The 22,054-nt window shown below is 32.3% G+C and overlaps 1 pseudogene; it reads left to right on the forward strand.

The window, feature by feature from the left end:
- LOC116556729 overlaps nt 1–21,677 on the forward strand; it is a 31,848-nt pseudogene extending 10,171 nt beyond the window's left edge.
- Nucleotides 21,678–22,054: the final 377 nt, after the last annotated feature.

The raw sequence follows: 22,054 nt of genomic DNA on the forward strand, positions 1-22,054 counted from the left end.
CAAAAGAACAGGTAAGACAAGAAAAAATAGACAAATATGACTACATCAAACTAAAATGCTTCTGCACAACAAATAAAACAATTAATTGAGAAAAGACACAACCTCCAGAATGAGTAACACTATTTGCAAACTATGCATCCAACATGGGGTTATCGTGCAAAGTATATAAGTAACCAGAGCAACTCAATAGGAAAACAAACAAAAAACTCAAATTATCCAATTAAAAATGAACAAAGACCTGAATAGCTCTCAAAAGAAGTGGTCTCGAAAAAAGACATAAAAAGGACTAGCAGGTATTTGACAAAAGCATACCACTAGTTATGAGAAAAATATAAATAAAAAGAACCAAGAGATATTATGTAACTGCAGTTAAAATGGCTATTATCAAGAGACAAAAACAACAACAACAGTGACAAAAACAAATGCTGGTAAGAATTAAAAGAAGAGTATACTTTTAATACACTGTTGGTGTAAATGTAAATTCGTACAGCTGTTATGGAAGGCAGTATGGAGTTTCCTTAACAAATTAAAAATAAAACTATCATATAACCCAGCAATTCCATGATTGGGCACATATTCACAGGAAATGAAATCAATATGTTGAAGAGAGAGCTGAGATTCTTTCTTTATTGCAACACTACTCACAATGGCTGAGAGATGAAATCAACCAAAATGTTCTTCAAAGAACAAACAGAGCTAATGGAAGACAAGAAATAACCATGATCAGAGCTGAATAGAAGGAGATAAAATCAAGAAAAACACTTCAAATAAAATCAATTACTCAAGGAGCTGTTTTTTCAAAAAATTAATAAAATAGATAGACTACTAGGTGGACTAATGAAGAAAAGAGAAAAGAATCAAATAATCACAATCAGAAATGATAAGGGGGATATAACCATGGACCCCACAGAAATACAAACAACCGTATCAGAGAATACTATAAAAACCTCTATGCACACTAACTACAAAGTCTATAAGAAATGGTAAATTCCTGGACACATCCATCCTCCCAATACTGAACCCAGAAGAAATTGAATCTCTGAGTAGATAAGTAATGAGTTCTGAAACTGAGGCAGCAATAAATAGCCTACCAACTAAAAAAAAAGTCCAGGAACAGATGTATTCATAGCTGAATTCCACAAGAGATACAACAAAGATCTGGTATCATTTTTACTGAAAAAATTCCAAGAAATTGAAAAAGAGGGACTCCTCCCTAACTCATTCTATGAGGCTATCATCATCCTGATACCAAATCCTGGCAGAAATACAAAAAAAAAAAAAAAAAAAATGGAAAAGAAAACTTCAGGCCAATATCATTGATGAGCATTGATGTAAAAATCCTCAATAAAGTATCAGCAAACTGAATCCAGCAGTACATCAAGAAGCTTATCCACCACAATTAAGTTAGCTTCATCCCTGGGATGGCAGTTTGATTCAACATATGAAAATCAATAAATGTGATTCATCTCATAAGCAAAACTTAACACAATAACCACATGATTATCTAAATAGATGCTGAAAAGGCCTTGGATAAAATGTATTATTCCTTAATGTTTAAAACTCTCAAAAAACTAGGTATTGAAGGAACATATCTAAAAATAGTAAGAGCCATATATGACAAACCCATAGTCAATATCATATTGAATGGGCAAAAGCTGGAAACATTCCCCATAAAAACTGGCACAAGACAAAGATACCCTCTTTCATCACTCCTATTCAATATAATATTGGAAGTCCTGCCATGGCAATCAGGCAAGAGGAAGAAATAAAGGCTATTTATATGGGAAGAGAGAAAGTCAAACTATCCCTCTTTGCAGATGACATGATCCTATATTTAGGAAACCCCATAGTCTCAGCCCCAAAACTTGTTAAGCTAATAAGCAACTTCAGCAAAGTCTAAGATATAAAATTAATGTGGAAAAATTATTAGCATTTCTATATACCACCAACAGACAAGGAGCAAGGCAAATCACAAATGAATTCCCATTCAAAACTGCTAAAAAAAATAAAATACCCAAAAATACAGCTAACAAGGAAAGTGAAGGACCTCTTCAAGGAGAACTGTGAACCACTGCTGAAGGGAATCAGAGAGGAAGAAAACAAATAGGGAAACACTCCTTGCTGATGTATAGGAATAATTAATATTGTGAAAATGACCATACTGCCCAAAGTAATTTATAGATTCAATGCTATTCCCATTAGACTACCATTCACACTCTTCATAGAGTTAGAATAAACTATTTTAAAATTAATAGGGAACTAAAAATAACCCAAATACCCAAGACAATTCTAAGCAAAAGGAAACAAAGCTGGAGAAATCACATTATCTGACTTTAAACTATACTATAAGGATACAGTAACCAAAACAGCATGGTACTGGCACAAAGGCAGACACATAGACCAACAGAACAGAATAGACAACTCAGAAACAAGGCTGCACACCTACAACCATCTGATCTTCAACAAACTTGGCAAAAACAAGCAATGGAGTATGATTCCCTATTTAATAAATGGTGCTGAGAGTGCTGGCTAATCATATGCAGAAAATTGAAATTGGACCCCTTTCTTACATCATATACAAAAATTATCTCAAGATGGGTTAAATAATTAAATGTAAAACACAGAATTATAGAAACTCTCAAATGAAATCTAGGCAGTGCCATTAGGACATAGGCATGGGCAAATATTTCATGACAAAAATACCAAAAGCAAGTGCAACAAAAGCCAAATTTGACAAATGGGCCCAATTAAACTGAATAGATTCTGCACAGCGAAAGAAACAATCATCATAGTGAACAGATAGCCTACACAGTAGAAGAAAATTTTTCAATCTATCCATCTGACAAAGGACTCCTATCCAGAATTTATAAGGAACTTAAACACATTTACAAGAAAAAAACAAACAAGCCCATTAAAAAGCAGGCAAAGGACATAAACAAACACTTCTCAAAAGAAAACATTCATGTGCCAACAAACATACAAAAAAAGAAAAGATCAACATCACTGATTATTAAAGAAATGCAAATCAAAACCACAATGAGAACACCATCACATGCCAGTCAGAATTATGAGTATTACAAAATCAAGAAATAACAGATGCTGGCGAGGTTGTAAAGGTAAAGGAATGCTTTTGCTGTTAGTGGCAGGTAGATTAATTCAACCATTGTGAAAGACAGTGTGGCAATTCCTCAAACACCTAGCAATAAGAATACTATTTGACCCAACAATCCCATTCCTGGGTATATACCCAAAGGAATATAAATCATTATCTTATAAAGATACATGCACACATATGCTTATTGCAGCACTCACTATTCACAATAGCAAAGACACGAAAACAACCCAAATGCCCACCAGTGACAGAATGGATTTTTTTTAAAATGTGGTACATATACACGGTGGAGTACTGCCCAACCATAAAAAGGAATGAGATCATGCCCTTTGCAGGAACACGGATGAAGTTGGAAGCCATTATTTTCAGGAAACCAATGAAGGAACAGAAAACCAAAGACAGAATATTATCACCTATAAGTGGGAGCTGAATTAGGAGAACAGGGAGGGGAACAACAGACACTGGAGCCTGTAGGATGGGTTTGGGAAATGAACGTAACCAGGAGGAATAGCTAATGGATGCTGGGCTTAATACCTAGGTGATGGGATGATCTGTGTAGCAAACCACCATGGTACATGTTTATCTTTGTAACACACCTGCACATTCTGCACATATACTCCTGAACTTAAAATAAAAGTTGAAGACAAAAAAAAGAAAATCTGGTAGGGTCAGAGATGGTGCATTAGGGCCAAGTAAAAGCCTCCAGTGGTGAACCCTCTGTAGAAACACCATATTGAACAACTAGAACAACTAGCCATGCAAGAAGCACCTTCCTAAAAAAGCAAATAATCAAATGAATGATCCTAGTACTTTGTTTTAATAAATAACAATAAAAGAGACATTGAAAAATACAGGAAAAGAACAGAAGAACTCTTGGATTGTTTACACCACCTCCCCTCAGCCCCAGGCAGAGCAGTGAAGAGAGAATCTCTGTGATTGTGAAAGACAAAGTGAAATGAATGTGGGATTCAGTGCCATTCTAATACAATGAAAAACTACACTGGGCAGAATTTTTTGGTACTCAAGGAAGAAGTATTTCAAGTAGCCCTAGATCAGAGAGAAATCTCCTGCCCCAGGTGAAGGAACTCAAGTCCAGGCAGACTTCAGTACAGGCTGATTAAAGTGGAGCCTTGAATTAATTTGAGTTGTAATCAGGTCATCGTGATGGCAGTCTTTGGGCAAGACCTAGTGATGTGCTGGTCTCCCAGGCAGTGGAATTGGGATGCAGCCCAGTACAACACCAGCCATGTAGTGTCAAGAGGGACTCTTCAACCTTGGGGGAAACAGAGGGAAGGAGCACAGTGAACTTTTTCTTGCAACTTGGATACTAGCTCACACACAACAAAAGACAGCACAGGAAAAGTACTGAAGCCCTGATTTCAGACTTTTACCCTTAGATAGCATTTCTAGACCCACTCCTAGCCAGAAGGAAATCCTCTGTCCTGGTGGAATAGACTCAGCCCAGCAGGATTCACCACCTGCTGACTAAAATGGCCCTGGACCTTGAATAAACATCAGCAACAGCCAAACAGTAGAGGCCACAATCCTTGGGCCAGCTCCAGAAATGAGCTGGTCTGAGAGGCCATCAGCTTCAGTTGCAACCCAATATGGTGCCAGATGTGGTGGCCATGGGAGTGCCCATGGCACTTCGTCACCAACTCAATGTACCACAATGCTGAAAGAGAATCCTTCAGTTTGAGGAAAAGAGAGTGGGGGACTTTGCCTTAATACCCAGGAAATTCTCCCTTATCTTCTCCAAGTCACCCAAGACTGTACCTAGGCATTTCAAGAATTGCAGTTTTCCTGGACTTAGGGTGCCCACTATTGCTGAAGCAGCTGTAGTGGCTGTAGGCTTAACCAACAAAACTCAATTCACTTTGGATTTTTGAAAAGCCCTCTCAAGAAGGATGTACACAAACAAGCCCATACTGGGAAGATTGGAATAATTGCTTCTCTCTTCAATGCCCAGACATCAGTGTAAGCAGGTAAGATCAAGAACATCCAGGAAGTCAGCACTTTTCCAAATAGATTAAATAATAATCCAGTGACCGGTCCTGGAGTGATGGAAATACATGACCTCTCAGGCAGAAAATTTAGAATAGCTGTCTTGGGGAAGCTCAATGAAATTCAAGGTAATATAAAAATAGAAGTCAAAATTCCATCTGAGACTTTTAACCTGAAGTTTGAAATAATTTAAAAATTAAGTGAAAATTTTTGAGCTGAAAATTCAATTGACAAACTGAGAAAATGACCAGAGTCTCCCAGCAGCAGAATTGGTCAAGCAAAAGAAAGTATTAGTAATTCAAATATAGCCTACATGAAAATACATAGTTAGAAAAGCGATTACAATAATTATTATAATAAGGAAATGACTATAAGATTTAGAAAATAGAGTCAAGAGGCAAATACTAGTTATTGGAGAATGATTGGCCATAAAGAGGATGCAGAGGAATATATTAGGGTAGAACTTTTATTCAAAAAAGAAATAACAGAACTTTGAAAACACAGATAAAGACAAAAGTGTCTGGTTGAAGGAGGAAAAAAGAACACCAAGTAGACTGAACACAAATAAAACTACCTCAAGGTATATAAATAATCAAACTCTCAAAAATTCAAGAATTATATAAGGATCCCAAAAGCCGCAAGAGGGGAGAATAAAGCAAATAACATGTAAAAGAGCTCTGATACATCTGACAGGTGGCTTCTCAGCAGATACCTCATAAGCCAGGAGGGATTGGAAAGACATATTCAAAGTACCGAGGTGGGGGGAGCATTCTAACCCAGAATATTACATTCAATAAAGTTAGGCTTCAAAGGTTAAGGAGACATAAATAATTATTATTTTCTCATACAAACAAAAGTTGAGGGATTTTATACACACAAGACTTGTTTTACAAGGAATGCTAACAAAAATTCTTCAGTCTGAAAGAAAAGAATGTTAACAAGCAACAGGAAATCATCTCCAGGTATAAAACTCACTGATTAAAGTAGGCACACAAAGAAATACAAAATATTCTAAGACTGTGATTGTGATGTGTAAACTCCTCAAATCTTTCATATGAAGACTAAAAGACAAACCTATTAAAAATAAAGAAGTACAACAATTTACTGAGACAGACAATTTAAAAAATATAAATAGAGAGCATATGAAAAAGTCCTCAACATCAGAGAAATGCAAATTAAAGCAACAATGAGATATCATCTCACCCACATTAAAGTGTTTTATTAAAAAGAAAAGAAGTAAAAGAAAAGCAATAATGGATGCTGGCAAAGATATGGAAAAAAGACAACCCTCCTAAACTGTCTGAGGTGGAAATGTAAATTAGTACAGCCACCATGGAGAACAGTATGAAGAATCCTCAAAAACTAATGATGTAACTATCCTGTGACCTAGGAATCCAACTTCTGAATATATATTCCAGAGAAAGGAAAGCAGTATATTGAAAAGATAGCTGCACTCATGTTTATTGCAGTGCAATTCACAATAGCCAATATATCAAATAATCCTAAGAGTCCATCAGTGAAAAAAGAAAGAAAATGTGGTGCATTTATGTGACATATGTTATTTAGCCATAATAAAAAATGAAACCCTGTCATTTGCAACAACATGGATGGAACTGGATAATACGATATTTAGTGAAATAAGTGAGGCACAGAAAGTCAAATATCACATGTTTTCACTCATATGTGGGAGCTAAAAAGGTTGATCTTATGGAGATAGAAAGTAGAATGATGGTTAGCAGAGGCTGAGAAGCCTAGTTGGGAGGGCAGGGGATAAAGACTGACTGGTTAATGTGTACATAAATACAGTTAAATAGAAGAAATAAAATCTAGTGTTAGGTAGCACAGTAGGGTGACTATAGTTGATAATAACTTATTTTATATTTCAAAATAACCTGAGGAGACTGTTTTTAGCACAAAGAAATGATAAATGCTTAAGGTAATGGGTATCTGAATTACCGTGATTTGATCATTATACATTGTATACTTCAATCAAAATATTACATATACCACATAAATATGTGCAATTATTATTTAGCCACGAAAATTAAACATTAAGTATTATAAACAAAATATGGTAAATACACACAGTGGTCTACTATTCAACTATAAACAAGAATGAAATTCTGTAGTTTGCGACAACATGGGTGAACCTGAGGACATAGTGTTAAGTGAAGTAAGCTGGGCACAGAAATATGAAAAATTGATTTTGTGTTAGCAGATAGTAAAATATTGGTTACCAGAGGAGGCTGGGGAGTATAGGGAGAAGTGTTGGTTAATGAGTACAAGAATATAGTTAGAAGAAATATTTCATTATTCTATAACATTGTAGGGTGACTAGGCTAACAATATTCTATTTTATTTTTCAAGATAGCTAGAAAAGAGCACCTTGAAAATTATCACCATAAAGAAACAATAAAGGTTTGAGGTAACACATATGCTAACCCCAATGGTTTGACCATTATAGAATATATACATATATTGATACATCACAATGTACTTCATAAATATGTACAATTATTTGTTGATTATAAACAAAAATTGGGTTGAAATGACTATTAAGTGTTTTTCTTATTGAAGTTTCAATTTTATCAACTGTATTTTGATATTTTTTTCATAACAATAGTGCAATTTTTAAATGTGGAGAATTACTTCCAATGAAGTAGCAGTGTGTAAGTGTATTGGATTTCTATCAATTGAGGTTAAATAGTTTCTCGAAATGCAATATGATTTTGTGTAATTGCCTAATAACTAATTTTATTTCTAACACCTCCTTCATATTTAATTAATATAGTTTCTGGAACAAAAAAGGGTAGCTTTGTAAGATAATGGATATATTATTTAGCTTGAGTGTGGTAATCATTTTACAGTGTATAGATATATTAATCACATTGTACAGTTTGAAGTTTTCCTTGTCAATTATGCCTCAATAAAACTAAAAAGAAGGAAACCAAAATATTTTAAAATTACATTGTGGTGATTGAATAAGAGAGATATGGTAAACGGACACCAAGTGACATTATGACCTCAGAAGGAAAGGAAAGCAGATCCAAAGGATTGCCATGTTGATAGAGATCAAAATTTATTTATTTTCCCTTAACTAGTTCTCAGCCTGATCACTAGTTCTTCAGATACATAGAAAATTTTCTGTCTCCATTCTATAAGAAAAGGAAGTAGCTACTCTTTCTTGAAAGTGCAGTTTCCTATATGAATAGAAGTTTGGAAGCAGTTAATAAATAAGACTAGAATTGTTAAACACAAACAGATTCACAGTTTCTTCAAACTAGCTCTGTTACGTTGGAAACTCCCTAAAACTGAGTTTCTTTATTGGTTAAAAAAAAGCAGGGTAAGGGGGAAATAGTGAAAATTTGTGACAGGGAAATTTCCAATAGCAATAAATATTTTATTCCTATTAAATTATCACTATAGTATATAGAAAATATTTTTTATGCAAAACCACAAGATCCCTGATTTCCTACATCACTACCTTTCTCTTTAAAACCCATCCAATTCTCAACAAATCCAGAAACCGATTCAAATGCCAGACTTTAAAAATCGAAATACTATCATTTTATTTATTTTGGTAAGTGCAGTTACCTAGCAAAAGAAGATAATGCTTTCTCTACAACCCTGTCTTAAAATTTGTTTCTTTTTTAATTATTGAAGAATGGTTTAGAGAAAATTATAATTAAAGCACAATAAGAAAGTAGGTCTATTCCCAGCTCTAACCTGATAGATCTGCATTATTTTAGGTGAGTTTCAATTGATTTCAAATATCTTCATCTGTAAATTAGAGCTGAAGTAGATAATTTCTCGTTGGAATAGAGAAATTTTCACACTTTTTTTTTTTTCTTCTGTGAGAAGATCATGGAAACTCAGCTACTTGTAAAGTAATGAAAATATTTTCTTATAAAAGTAAATAAATCATGAAGAGGACAGGAAAATTGCATAGAGTAGGAGACCATCTCTGCGATAACATATGATTATCAGGTATATTAGGGACCTAATGTACTTATAGGTACAGTTTCATCATAAAAATCTGAACATTTAGGCTAAACTAGTCTTCTGACAACTGAACACGATGTCAAAAATTTATTCCACGAGATCAGTACTCTGAGATAAAATACAAACCTGCAGCTCATGAGTAGTGTGGGCCCAGACATGTAAAACCTGGCAATTGAACATGCTCTGTAACAGTCACATTAAACACACAACAGAATTCTAGAAATCTAACACTGTTATCCATATTTTATAGCCACCCAAATCACACAATCTTAAAAAATATTGTTTCACCATATATATACATGTTTTTATCACAGACAATTTCACTTTGCCAACACAATTTCCCTCTTGATCCAATGTATATTTTTATGAACATAATAGTCCTAAAAGTATATTATCTCTAAAATATTTTAGTATAATGTTTTTAAAAATATATGTTTTATAATAACTAAGAACATGAAGATTTTTGAATGGAAAATTCTCCAAATCAATGGAAATTATTAATCACGTATTTATCATAGGTATGTTTAACATAAATAAAATCTCGAATTGCTAGTTTCCACTTTACATAAGCACCAAAAGTACTAAGTATTTTGATAGACATTGACCATACTATGAACAAATTCTGTTTCTACCGAATGTAAAAATTCATTTCCTGCTTTTTTTTCACTTTCCAAATTTAGGGTAAAACAAGTAAAATCAAAATTTAATTTTATTTGAATGTAGAATTTACAAGTACTGTACACAGTAAGTGCCCAAGATGCCATGATCAATATCATAATGCTAGACGAGTTTCTCAAATAGTGTCATACAAAGGTATCAGAGGTGAGGTGTACGGAACATGCATATGTGAACTGAAATTCTAGACCTTAAAGAAGGTCTGCTTTATTATTTGCTCTTAATGGTATGTATACACACCATTTTTAGCATCTCTTTTTAGGTATAATTTTTAAATTTTTTGAGAATATATCAATTGTTAGCTATTTGTTCTTATCAGAAATAAATTCAAACTTAAGCTGCTATTTCATTTTGAAGCCTTTATAAATATAATTAATAACTTCTGGATGAATTACACCTATGGTCTATTGAAAGTATGATGCATAGATTATTGGAAACAGACATTTATATCATGACAGAAGCTACCTATGAATTTGTGTTCTATCTGTACCACTTACTTGTTACAGCAACACTGAATAAAACACATCACTTCTTAGTTTCAATTATTTTTGCTATATATAAAAATACCAATAACTCTAACTCAAGGGATTTTTAAGATTAAGGCAGATAATATAGGGTAAAATGATTCACTATAGTTTTTAAATGCTATATTAGCATTATATATAAGTATATGTGCTACCTGCAATCCTTAATATCCCATAATATTTCTAAGTCCTCGATTTCAAAATCCCCAAATTATCCTTTTTTCAGTAGAGCGATTCAGGAACAATATGATGAATGCACCCTTGGAATAAAAAGAAAATGGATAGTAGAGTCGGGGGCAAATAAATGCTAAAATTGAATGATGATGCAGTCTCTTCTCATTATTCATGGATTCCAAATTTGTGAATGTGACTACTTGCTAAAATATATTTGCTATCTCTAATCCAATACTCATAATTCTTGAAAAGTGATTTACATTTCAGAAAGTTTAGGCAGTATAAAAGATGAACTGATGTTGGTGAATACTGGAGAAAATTAAAATAAGATAGAAAACTGGTTCGGGCATGGTGGCTTACACCTGTAATCCCAGCACTTTGGGGGGCCGATGTGGGCAGATTACCTGAGGTCAGGAGTTTGAGACCTGGCTGGTCAAAATAGTGAAACCCCATCTCTACTAAAACACACACACACACACACACACACACACACACACACACACACTAGCTGGTTGTGGTGGTGTGCACCTATAACCCCAGCTACTCAGGAGGCTGAGGCAGGAAAATCACTTGAACCAGGAGGTGGAGGTGGCAGAGTTGCAGTAAGCCAAGATCACAGCATTGCACCCCTGCCTGAGCAACAAGAGCAAAACATCATCTTGAAAAAATAATAATAGAAGAAGAAGATAGAAAACTGTTGAAGCAGTCTATGTCAAAATAAAACAAGATAATTGCATTTGATATGTTACTAGATATTTAGAAGGTAGTATTAAAAACAAAAACAACAAACTTGGAGATTTGGAAGGTGAGCAGTAAGAATAGGGAAGGAGAAGTTCAAAGCACATGTGGTCATTCCAATCTTCTAGTTTGGAAATGTACAGAGATGGTATTGATAATGTGCTTGGGTAATAATGGCTATGAAACAGGGACTCACCACCGGATTGTGTGACAAAGAAAAAAAACCATTGGCACTTAAAATTGTTTGTATAGTCTAATTATACTTCATATCGAAGTTAAGTATGTCTTTGTTACCTCAAATCTAGGTGAAGTTGATCAAATAAAAATAATAATTGTAAGTTGGCTTTCCAATTTAAAGAAACTTGTTGAATTTGGAAATAATTTTATTTATTAGCACTTTTATTTAATAGCATTGACTCAAGTTCTAACTCATGTATGTATTCCTATTTTAATGGAAACCTCAAAAATTTTTAAAATAGTTCTGTATAATCTAGTTTCCATGCACTGCTATAGGTATAAAGTGATAGGAACATAGTTTATATTTTAAAAGCTCTGTTTGTCTCTTCAAACTACTTATAGAAGAAAAATTATTATTTTTTTTCCTATCGGAAACAAGTTTGAAGGTGGGAAAGCAAGATGTGTGTCTTCTCTATAAGCAGATTTCTTAGAATGTTTTATAAATCAGGGTCATCAGCTTATTACTCCTATTATCTTAAAATTTTGAGGAATTTTTCTGAAAACTTTCTTCAAACTATTATTTTTCAAACTTTAACATTTTGACTCAATTAAAATTTCAGCAAAAATAATAATAAAGAACAATGGAGTCATTATTAATTCTATGCAGATAGTGGCTTGTGAAAACCTGTTATCTTTTCTAAAGTTTGAATATCGGATAGCATCCAACCAAAGGCAACCAACAATGTTTTTCTGGACCATTTGACAGAAAACAGATAAAACCGTACTAACATATCACAATTAATTTTTCAATAAATCTTTACAATGAAATTATACTTGCAGATTATTTATTTGAAATATAAAACAAGAGTTTCATGAAATTATTAATGGTTGTTTGTTGTTTAGGAGGGTTGTCAGTATCCATGCCTGAATTGTAACTTTTAAATATCACCAACTTAGGGAAAAAAATAACTAGATGACAATTTGCTTAGATTTTATTATGTTCATGCAACCATAATCCCAGGTTCTAGAGTGACCACAGAAGATGTTGTGTCCAATTTGTGAAACACCTGGAGAGAAGAGGTTGGGACAAATGCTAAGACAGATAGGACATTGGAAATACTGACATAAACCATGCCTATTCCAAATACATCAAAATACATGTTTACCATATATCCATCCTACTTCTATAATTTTTCATAGTTTTAATTCTTTCTCCCAGTCCCTTGGGGCCCTCATTTGTTTTTATTTGTATCAGCTAATTTGATGAGGTGGAATGAAGTAATCAAAAGAAAATTCAAATTTTAGAATAAAAACATGTATTTTCAGGTCTCATATGGATCCCAAGGAATAAGCTTTATCACAAACAATTCCTATAGAATTTAAAATTATTGTAAGATAAATTTAAAATTAATATTATAGGATTTTTAATTATCTTGAATTTTTTTAAAGTGTTGGTATTCAGTTAGTTTTACTGTGCAATAAGGTATCCTAAACCCAGTAGCTTAAAATAGTAGTCCTTTATTTAGCCAGTGCTCAATATCTTTACTGTTTATGGATATAAACATAATTAAATGTTCTGATTACCAAGGATTGTATAAATAAAAGAATTTCAGTTACGAAAATCTGCTGCCTTGCCTCATGTTCTTTCCTATTTCCTACACATGTAAGTCATTCAAATCCTGTACATCTCGTATTTTACTTGTTTTCATAGTTCAACTGCTATCTTTTGGATTCTTTTCCTTTGTGAGTGGAAAAGTCATGGTTTTCCATTTCAATATTTCTCATACAAATACCCTATTTTTACTTTCCTACCCTACTGCTTATCTTAGTTTCTTTACATACATCTTCTCACTGATTTTATATTATTCTATAAGGATAATTAAAACAAATATTGGATCCTTGCTTTTGGCTTGCAGTCTGCATCTCTGTATATTTGGGTATGGTTAGTAGGCTTAGCAAGAATTTCTCTGCTTCTTTGGTTTCCATGATACTATTTTTTCCTAGATATAATTTTGTATCTTGAAATTCTTCCTTCTACTTGCTTTATTACCTCCTTATCTTTTTTTGTCATGCCTCAAATCTATTCTTTAGCCTCTTTTCTTCTTTCCTTTTAGGCTTCCTTCCACATAAATTATATCCAATTTTTGTAAATTGGCTAACTGCTCTGTCAAATGTTTCCATGTATAGTTATTCAATATTGGAATTTTTGGAACTTTGCCAATTCCAATAGCCTCTTGAAAACTTTGCACAGATGTATCACAGAGAACAGTTTTAAATCATAGGTCAGAGGCTAAAAGCCCTTTAATATAGGTCTAGGTAAGTTTTCCTATTTTACTTCCCATATGCTTAAGCTACTCTATAAAAAATGTTCCCATATATGTATTTTTTAGCTTTTACTGGTACAGTTTGGCTCTTTTTCCTCAAAATAGAGGAACATGTCCAAATTCTCCAGCATTTTCTAGGCTAAATGCAAAATTATCTACACAACACCTCCACCAATATTTTAATATCAAGGAAATCTCTATCATTTGAATTAATTTTACTCTGTACATCTCTTGCCAAGGTTATTTAACCATAATAACACAAGAACACGTTTTTTATAAACCACTATTATTTTATAAACATGTATTCTAATATTTTTATATTCTGTCTATAGTATCTCACATTGATTTCATTACATCATTGCAATTTTAAGCACTTTTGAGTACAAGTAAGTTAGTGGAATGTCAAGAGAACACATTCTTTGCTTATGCCAGATGAATGTCACATAAATAAGAGGGACAGTGGATTCTCTGTTAAGGAATCACAGACATACCTTCCAAGTCCTAATTTTTCATTGCCTCTACACATGGCTCAGAAAAGTAACCGAATTCATTTAACAAAGTTGTTGGAATAATCGTTATGTAAGCAAAAATAAAAAGGAGAATGTTATTTCTTAGAACCTGAATTACTTGTTACCAAAAAGTATGCTCCTACCTGCAGACATTATTTTATACATAAACAGTAAATGGCTGTGCAGATATAAAAATATTATTTTATATAATTATAAGCATGTATCTGCATTTTATTCTTGTTTACTTCTCTTAAACTCAGGAGACTGGCAAATAAATTGAGTTTGCCTAGCAGTATCATGGTGTCCTACATGAGAATAATTAACTTGAAAATACAAACTCAGGAAAAAAAGTCCATTTGTTTTTCTTACTTAGAGGCATAGTCAAACTACTGTTTCAAGCTCTAAGAGGAGGGTCTTTTGCCTCAGAATATTTAATAATAACCCCCAGCTTGTTATTTGTTTTCACAAGAAAATTTTATGCTTAAAAATAAACAAGCTCTCAAGTGAACCTTAATAACATCTCTCATGGTTTGGGTAGCACAATCTACATTATTTATTTAGTGAAAGGGCATATACATGAAGATCTTTGTGGCCTAAAATCTTCAAGCAGGACTTGGTTTGAAGAGTTTTAAAAAATTAGGCATTTTTCAAATAGAATACTCATAGTAGTAGCAGTAAGTGGCTCACTGATCGTGCAGTGTTCATTTGAGTCAAGCAAATGACTTCTTAATTTTTAAAGTTACATTTGAAGTGGAAATTATCACTATCCATGTACATCTAAGTGACAATGTAATAGGGTTGATATAAGTAATGTCATTAGACATGAACAATGATTGCTAAATCAGAGTAGACAAGATATGTAACTCTCTTTTGTCTTCCTCCTGACAATTCCTTCAGCCACACTTCTGCCTAAAAGGTAAATTAATTGGCTATGACTGTAATCATACTGATTAATACTGAGAATTATTATGCTGCATGATAGCTTTCTGAAATCCTTCAAAATTGAACTCAGTGATAAGAAACATACATCTTGACAACTTTTATAACAATTTATTTTCAGACATGGAAGGCAAACTATTTCAAAATGCATGTTAAAATCTCTCACTTTTAAAAAACATTAAAAATTTTCCACCTTGACATGTCGGCTCAACGTTCATAAAATGCCTAGCAGGAATATTTTATATTAGAAAGACATTTTATTGAAATAAAATGAAAGGAAACAAATTTTATAGACTTACTTTCAAGTATTCTTCTTGAATACTTGGCACACTCTTGTCTGAAAGAAATTTAGTTACCTGAAATGTAGTGAAAACAGTTTAATTTGTATTTTATTCCTTTACATTTTGTGATATTTATAGCACTTATTTTGTAATATATCATAGGCTCATATAATTATATTTTATATATATTTTTATATACTTATGTAAATGTTATATAATATATAAATGATATATATTAGATCTATTTACATATTTTTATTACATACACTTATATAGCTATATATTTATATTTTAGATGTAAACAAGTTTATATTTCCATATATAGTATCTATTAGGCATAAATATGTTATATTACATATATAAGTATATATTTACATATAGCATATTATATATAAAAATATATTTATAAATAGGCAGGATAGAATATATGAGTATAAACTATTGAATATGAATATATGAGTACATTCTAATTACATATATAATTATTTTCATCTAAAGACATTTTTCTAGAGTTTAAATTTTGCGTCATATATTGGTGTATTTCTAGCATCTAGCATCTATCACAATGGTAAGGAAACAATAAAGTGTTCAGTTTGTACCTTATTGAATGTTTTTGTGAAATATTTTATTTAATTATGGAATATATATTTGGAGAAATATATATCACATTCAAACTTGAGGAACCATGTGGAATTACTGTAAAGTAATAAGGCTTGACAATAAAAATGAGCTAATAAGAATAATGTCAGAAAACTCTATTCTTCAGTAGTCATGGTGTGTAGTAGTCACTTTCATTTTAGCGAAATAAAAAACAAACATAAAAACCCCGACGTATCACTTCTGTAACATAGTCACAAAAACCTATAGCTTGTATAAAAAATTAAATCTTGTTCAGCATTCATAGTTAAGATCCTGATGCATTTTTCCTAGAGGAGACATTCTATAGGAAATTTTGTTGCTGGAAAAGCTTATACTATCTTGTACTAAGTAAACAGTTCATAAACTGTCTACTAAAAGTGAGCAGTAAACAATCAGTCTCTGACACATTCACTAGACTGGAAAAAAGTTCCTAAGATACCAAATAATTTCTTCAAAGCTTACATCCAACTCATGTGTCAAGCAGAAATTTACTTGAAATTCTCAGTTTAGAGAGTATATAATCTCTTACTGAGCTAGTAAGAATCATTTCAGCAATATTTAACCTGGGGGAATAATGTTGTGTTCTGCAGCTGCGAAGCCAGTTAAGAACAAGTCAGTCAGAGTTCACTTTACTCTTAACAGTGATTTTGCAACTGTCTGCTCTGAAATCTTGAACTTAGTCCAACTTAGTCCAAATCTTTCTCATTTTAATGACCCTAACTATTGCTATTCAATAGAAAATAATGAAAAACAGCAAAATTTAACAACTGCTTAAGTATGTATGTTTATGAGTAAAACTAAAAAAACACAGCCAAGTAATGCTATTATGCCTGTTTTTGTAGTTGTATATATATATATCCTATTAAGATTTCTGAACTATTTTAGGTGAAAACATATATTATGTCTGGGAATATTCATTTCCCAATACACACCTCTCCTTTGAAATTAGATATTTTCACATTTGCTTAGGTTTAGTTCAAATGTTTATTTTCTTAGTTAAAAACAGAATCTACATTCTAGGGGCAGATATGACACAACTGGGTTAGTAAATATAGAATCAACAACAGTCTAGTTCATCATTATAAAAAGTTCTTTATCAATTGTGTTTTTCATATGTTTTATAATATTAATAAATGGGGTCATAGGAAACCTACACTGTTTTTTCTTTTTACATATTTTATTGTTACATAGTAAGCAAACAGTAGTTTCTAAAGTTGTGTTCAGCACAATGATATTTCACAAAGTGAATATGCTCATCAGCACCTATGTCAAAACAAGTTGAATATATACCAGTCATCTTCTTGTAGCTGTTACACATTATGACAAGTGTAATTGCTATTCTGACTTCTAGAAGTATATATATGCGTATTATATATAAGTGCATATATATATACATGTTATATGTAAGTGTATATATAAGTGCATATATCATATATGACATATATAAGTGCATATATCATATATAGCATATATATGAACTTAATATATATGATTATATATTATGATCATAGATATCATATATATGATTAGATATGGTATATATTATATATGATATGGTATATATTATATATAATATATATGATCTATTATATATATAATATATGTATCATATATACCACATATATGATATATATGATATATGATATATATGATATATGATCACATATATCATATATATGATCATATATATGATATATAATATATATATTAAGTTACACCATATAACAAGGGTAATTGCTATTCTGACTTCTAGAAGTATATATATATACATATTATATGCAAGTGCATATATATATAAGTTATATATAAGTGCATACATCATATATATGTGCATATATAATATATTTTATATATAAGTGCATATATCATATATAGCAATATGTGAACTTAATATATAATATATATTATTATGATCATATGTCATATATATGAATATATATTATGATATATATTATATATTAAGTGCATATATACCATATATATGATACATGCAGTTATATATATCATATATATGATACATGCCCACATATGTGATATATGCACTTATGTATATATTTATTATATATATGATATATGCACTTATCTATCTGGCCCATTTTTAAATAATGTAAAAATAAATTACACAGAATGAAGAGTTTTGTGTTCTTTGGCTTAATATTAGGTGTGGAAGATTCACCCATGTTTTTGAATATAGTTGTATTCAGTTATTCTTTTTGATATATATATATATATATATATTTATATTTATTTATTTATAGCAGTCTATTGTATGAATATACCACAATTTATTTATCCATAATTCTGTTGATATGTATTTGGGGTTTTACTGTTCCAAGGCTTGTAAGATAAAAAATTGCTATAAATATTATTTTATTTGTCCATTAATGAATACATGTAGAAATTTATTTTGGGTATCTTACTAGAACTGTTCATGTCTATAAGAGAATAAATATGGGGTATGTGTATCAAGGCGGTTACTAGGTGTCAAATCATTTTCTAAAGTGTTAAGTTTATAAGATTTGTTTTACTTCATTTTCTCACTAACACTTAAAATTATGCTTTTTTTTTCTATTTTGTTTTACTCATAAAGCTCTTTGATATATTGTATAGCTTTGAGACATAAGTTGTTTTCCTTAGGTAACATCAAGTCTTAAAATTATTTATTGTCTATTTAATTAGCTTACTTTTAGAGTAGCTGTCTATATTTTTTATTATTTTTTCTTTTTGGTTGTCACATTTTTGATTCATAATTTTTTTTAATCTTCTGGGTGTAACATTTTTATGTCCTGTGTAATACATATTTGGTTACATCAATATCATAAACTATTTTTCTGTTTTTTTTTTTTTTTTCCTAAATGCTCTCTTGTTTAACCTTTCAGATTTAGGACTGTAATGCATAAAGGATGCTTTTTGTTTATGTTCTCAATAATATATTAGAAATCATTTTTCCTATATTTATGCAATCAACATAGAACCATTTATTTTAATAAAACATCTTTTAACACCTTTGTGTAGTGCTTTAAGCTTAAGTCAGACAATGTATATGAATGACTTTGTTGCTGGACTCCTCCTCCACCACCTCTTTTTTTCTTTTTCCTTCACTTGGTCAGTTTGTCTATTTTTGATAGAAAAACAAACAAATAAACTCACACACACACACACACACACACACACAAACACACAAAGGTCGAAAGTGAAAGAAGAGAAACAAATTATCATGCAAACACCAACAAAAAGATAACTGATATAGCTGAATTATTATAAGACTATCCATAAACTTTTAATAATGTTTATTAAAAAATAAGAGACATTTCATAATAATAAGAGGTTCAGTTCAAAAGAAAGAAGTTCTAGCTCTAATTATATGTATATCCAAAGATATGATTCTAAAATTTATTTTACAAAAGTATACAAAATTTAAAAGAGAAAATCCATAGCCATAGTAGAAGACTTTAATACAGATCTTTGTATTAGAGCAAGTTCTTATAAAAATAAAGAAAAATAATAGCTAAAATTTCATTTAGCCAACTTGACATTCTAATATACAGAACAATGGAATAAATAATGGCTGGGGGGTTATTGTTTTCAAGTGCACAAGGAAATGTCACAAAAATAACTATATTAGGGTTCTCTAGAGGGACAGCGTAAATTGGATAGATGTATATAGAGAGGTGAGTTTATTAAGGTGTATTGACTTACAGGATCACAAGGTGAGTTCCCAAAATAGATAGTTTTCAGGCTAAGGAGCAAGGAAGCCATCCTAGTGCCAAAGCTGAAGAACTTGGAGTCCAATGTTGAAGGGCAGGAAGCATCCAGTCCGGGAGAAAGATGTAGGCCAGAAGATTAAACCAGTCTAGCCTGCTTTTATTCTGACTGTGCTGCAGCTGATTAGATTGTGCCAACACAAATTGAGCCTGGGTCGGCCTTTCCCACTCCACTGACTTAAAAGTTAATCTCCTTTGGTAACATTGTCACAGACACACTCAGGAACAATACTTTGGATCCTTCAATCCAATCAAGTTTATACTCAATATTAAGGATAACAATAACCACAAGCTAATTCATCTAGAGAGTCTCATCACATCTCAAATAATGGAAATCATTCATAAAAAGTTTTAAGGCTGGTTGCTGTGCCTCTCGCCTGTAATCTCAGCACTTTGGGAGGCTGAGGCAGGTGGATCACCTGAGGTCAGGAATTCGAAACCAGCCTGGTCAACATGGTGAAACCCCACCTTTACTAAAAATACAAAACTTAGCTGGGCATGGTGTTGCAAACCTGTAATCTCAGCTATTCAGGAGCCTGAGGCAGAAGAACCCCTTGAACCTGGGGGGCCGGAGGTTGCAGTGAGCTGAGATTGCGCTACTGCACTCCAGCCTGTGTGACAAAGTGAGAGTCCATCTCAAAATAATAACAATAATTTTTTAAAAGTTTAGCTACATTAATATTACGCTAAACATAAGACCAGTACATAAATTTAAAGAAAACAAAATAACAGCTTGTATATGAGGCAATGCACTTCTAAAGGATCAACAAAAACAATTAGGAAATATATTTACATGCATAATATTGAAGATATGGCACAAGAAGTCATGTGAGATGAATATTGATTTGAGAGAAATGTATTGTTTTGTTTTGCTTTTAAAAATAAATCATTTAAATTGTTAAATTTCAAGGAGAGAGAAATAAATTTTCAGACATTAGACAAACAAAATAAGTCATCCCTTAGGGTAAAAATAAAAATAATCAAGCTGGTGTTATCTTTTAATGATAAAATATGATGCTAGAAAACAATGAAAAAATTCGACTTCCGGTATCTGGTCACAGACTCCTTAAAGCAAAATGATCCTATCTTTTAGAATGCTTACATTGTGTGTACCATTATAGAACAAATGCAGAAATAGTACCCTAATGCTAACATCCCTAACATTTGAAGGGGTCTAGAGTAGGGATAGATTTACATAAGGTGTTTGTGTTTAGGTTCATCAGAGGTCGGCCAGGTGGCCTCAGTCTCTTTTGGACCTCATGTCAGAAAGCTGATCATGATTGTAAATGTTATTATTCAAAACAGGGCTTTGGTTGATGGACATTGCAACTAGGGTAAGGAGACAGGCTGCATGCAACTCACTGACTTCATCCTCAAGTTCCTACACAGCACGCTCCAGAAGTATGTCCGACAAGCCCGGCAGAAGGTCAATGCCAAAACAAAATGGGCAGCCACAGGTGGGAAAGGAAGATTGAAGCCATAGAAAGGAAAGCCAAGATGACAGATTTCGATAATTTTAAAGTCATGAATGCAAAGAAAATGAGGAACAGAATAATCAAGAATGGAATTAACAAGCTTCAAAAGACAGCTGTCCTGGTAACTTCTCCCAAAAAAGCATCTGCTGATAAAGGTGCTACTGCAGCTTCTGCAGCTGCTGTTGAAGTTCCAGCAAAAAAAGATGACCTGCCTATAGGTCAAAAGAAGGCTCCAGCCTACAAGGTTCCTTCCCAGGGAGCAACAGGCCAGAAGGCAGTGCCTCTTCCAAAAGCTCAGAAGGGCCAGAAAACTTCAGTTCAGAGAGCACCTGCTCCATAGGCATTTGACAATAAAGCATTAAGAGTCTGTTATAAAGTAAATAAAGGTTTTTTTGACATGTGGAAGAAATTTTTTAAATCAAATTTTCCTGGGAAAACCACCATATACATTTTCATAGTCTTGTATTAATTTAATTACCCCATTTCCCCCTTGATCCACTGCTACTTGTATCTTTTGATAAGCTCATGCATAACTCTGTAACACAGAAAACAGCTGATGGCTAGCTAGGTCCAATTCTTCCTCAGACCAGACATTTTCAGTAAAATGAAGAATAATACATAATGAGGAGGGGTTAACACAATCTCTCGATACATTTGATGATAAATAGCAATATTGTCACAAGAAAATAATTGTTCTAACAAGATCTGTACAGAATT

This window comes from Sapajus apella, unplaced genomic scaffold (genome assembly GCF_009761245.1).
Source record: "Sapajus apella isolate SASKATOON/1434 unplaced genomic scaffold, GSC_monkey_1.0 scaffold1, whole genome shotgun sequence".
NCBI lineage: Eukaryota > Metazoa > Chordata > Mammalia > Primates > Cebidae > Sapajus > Sapajus apella.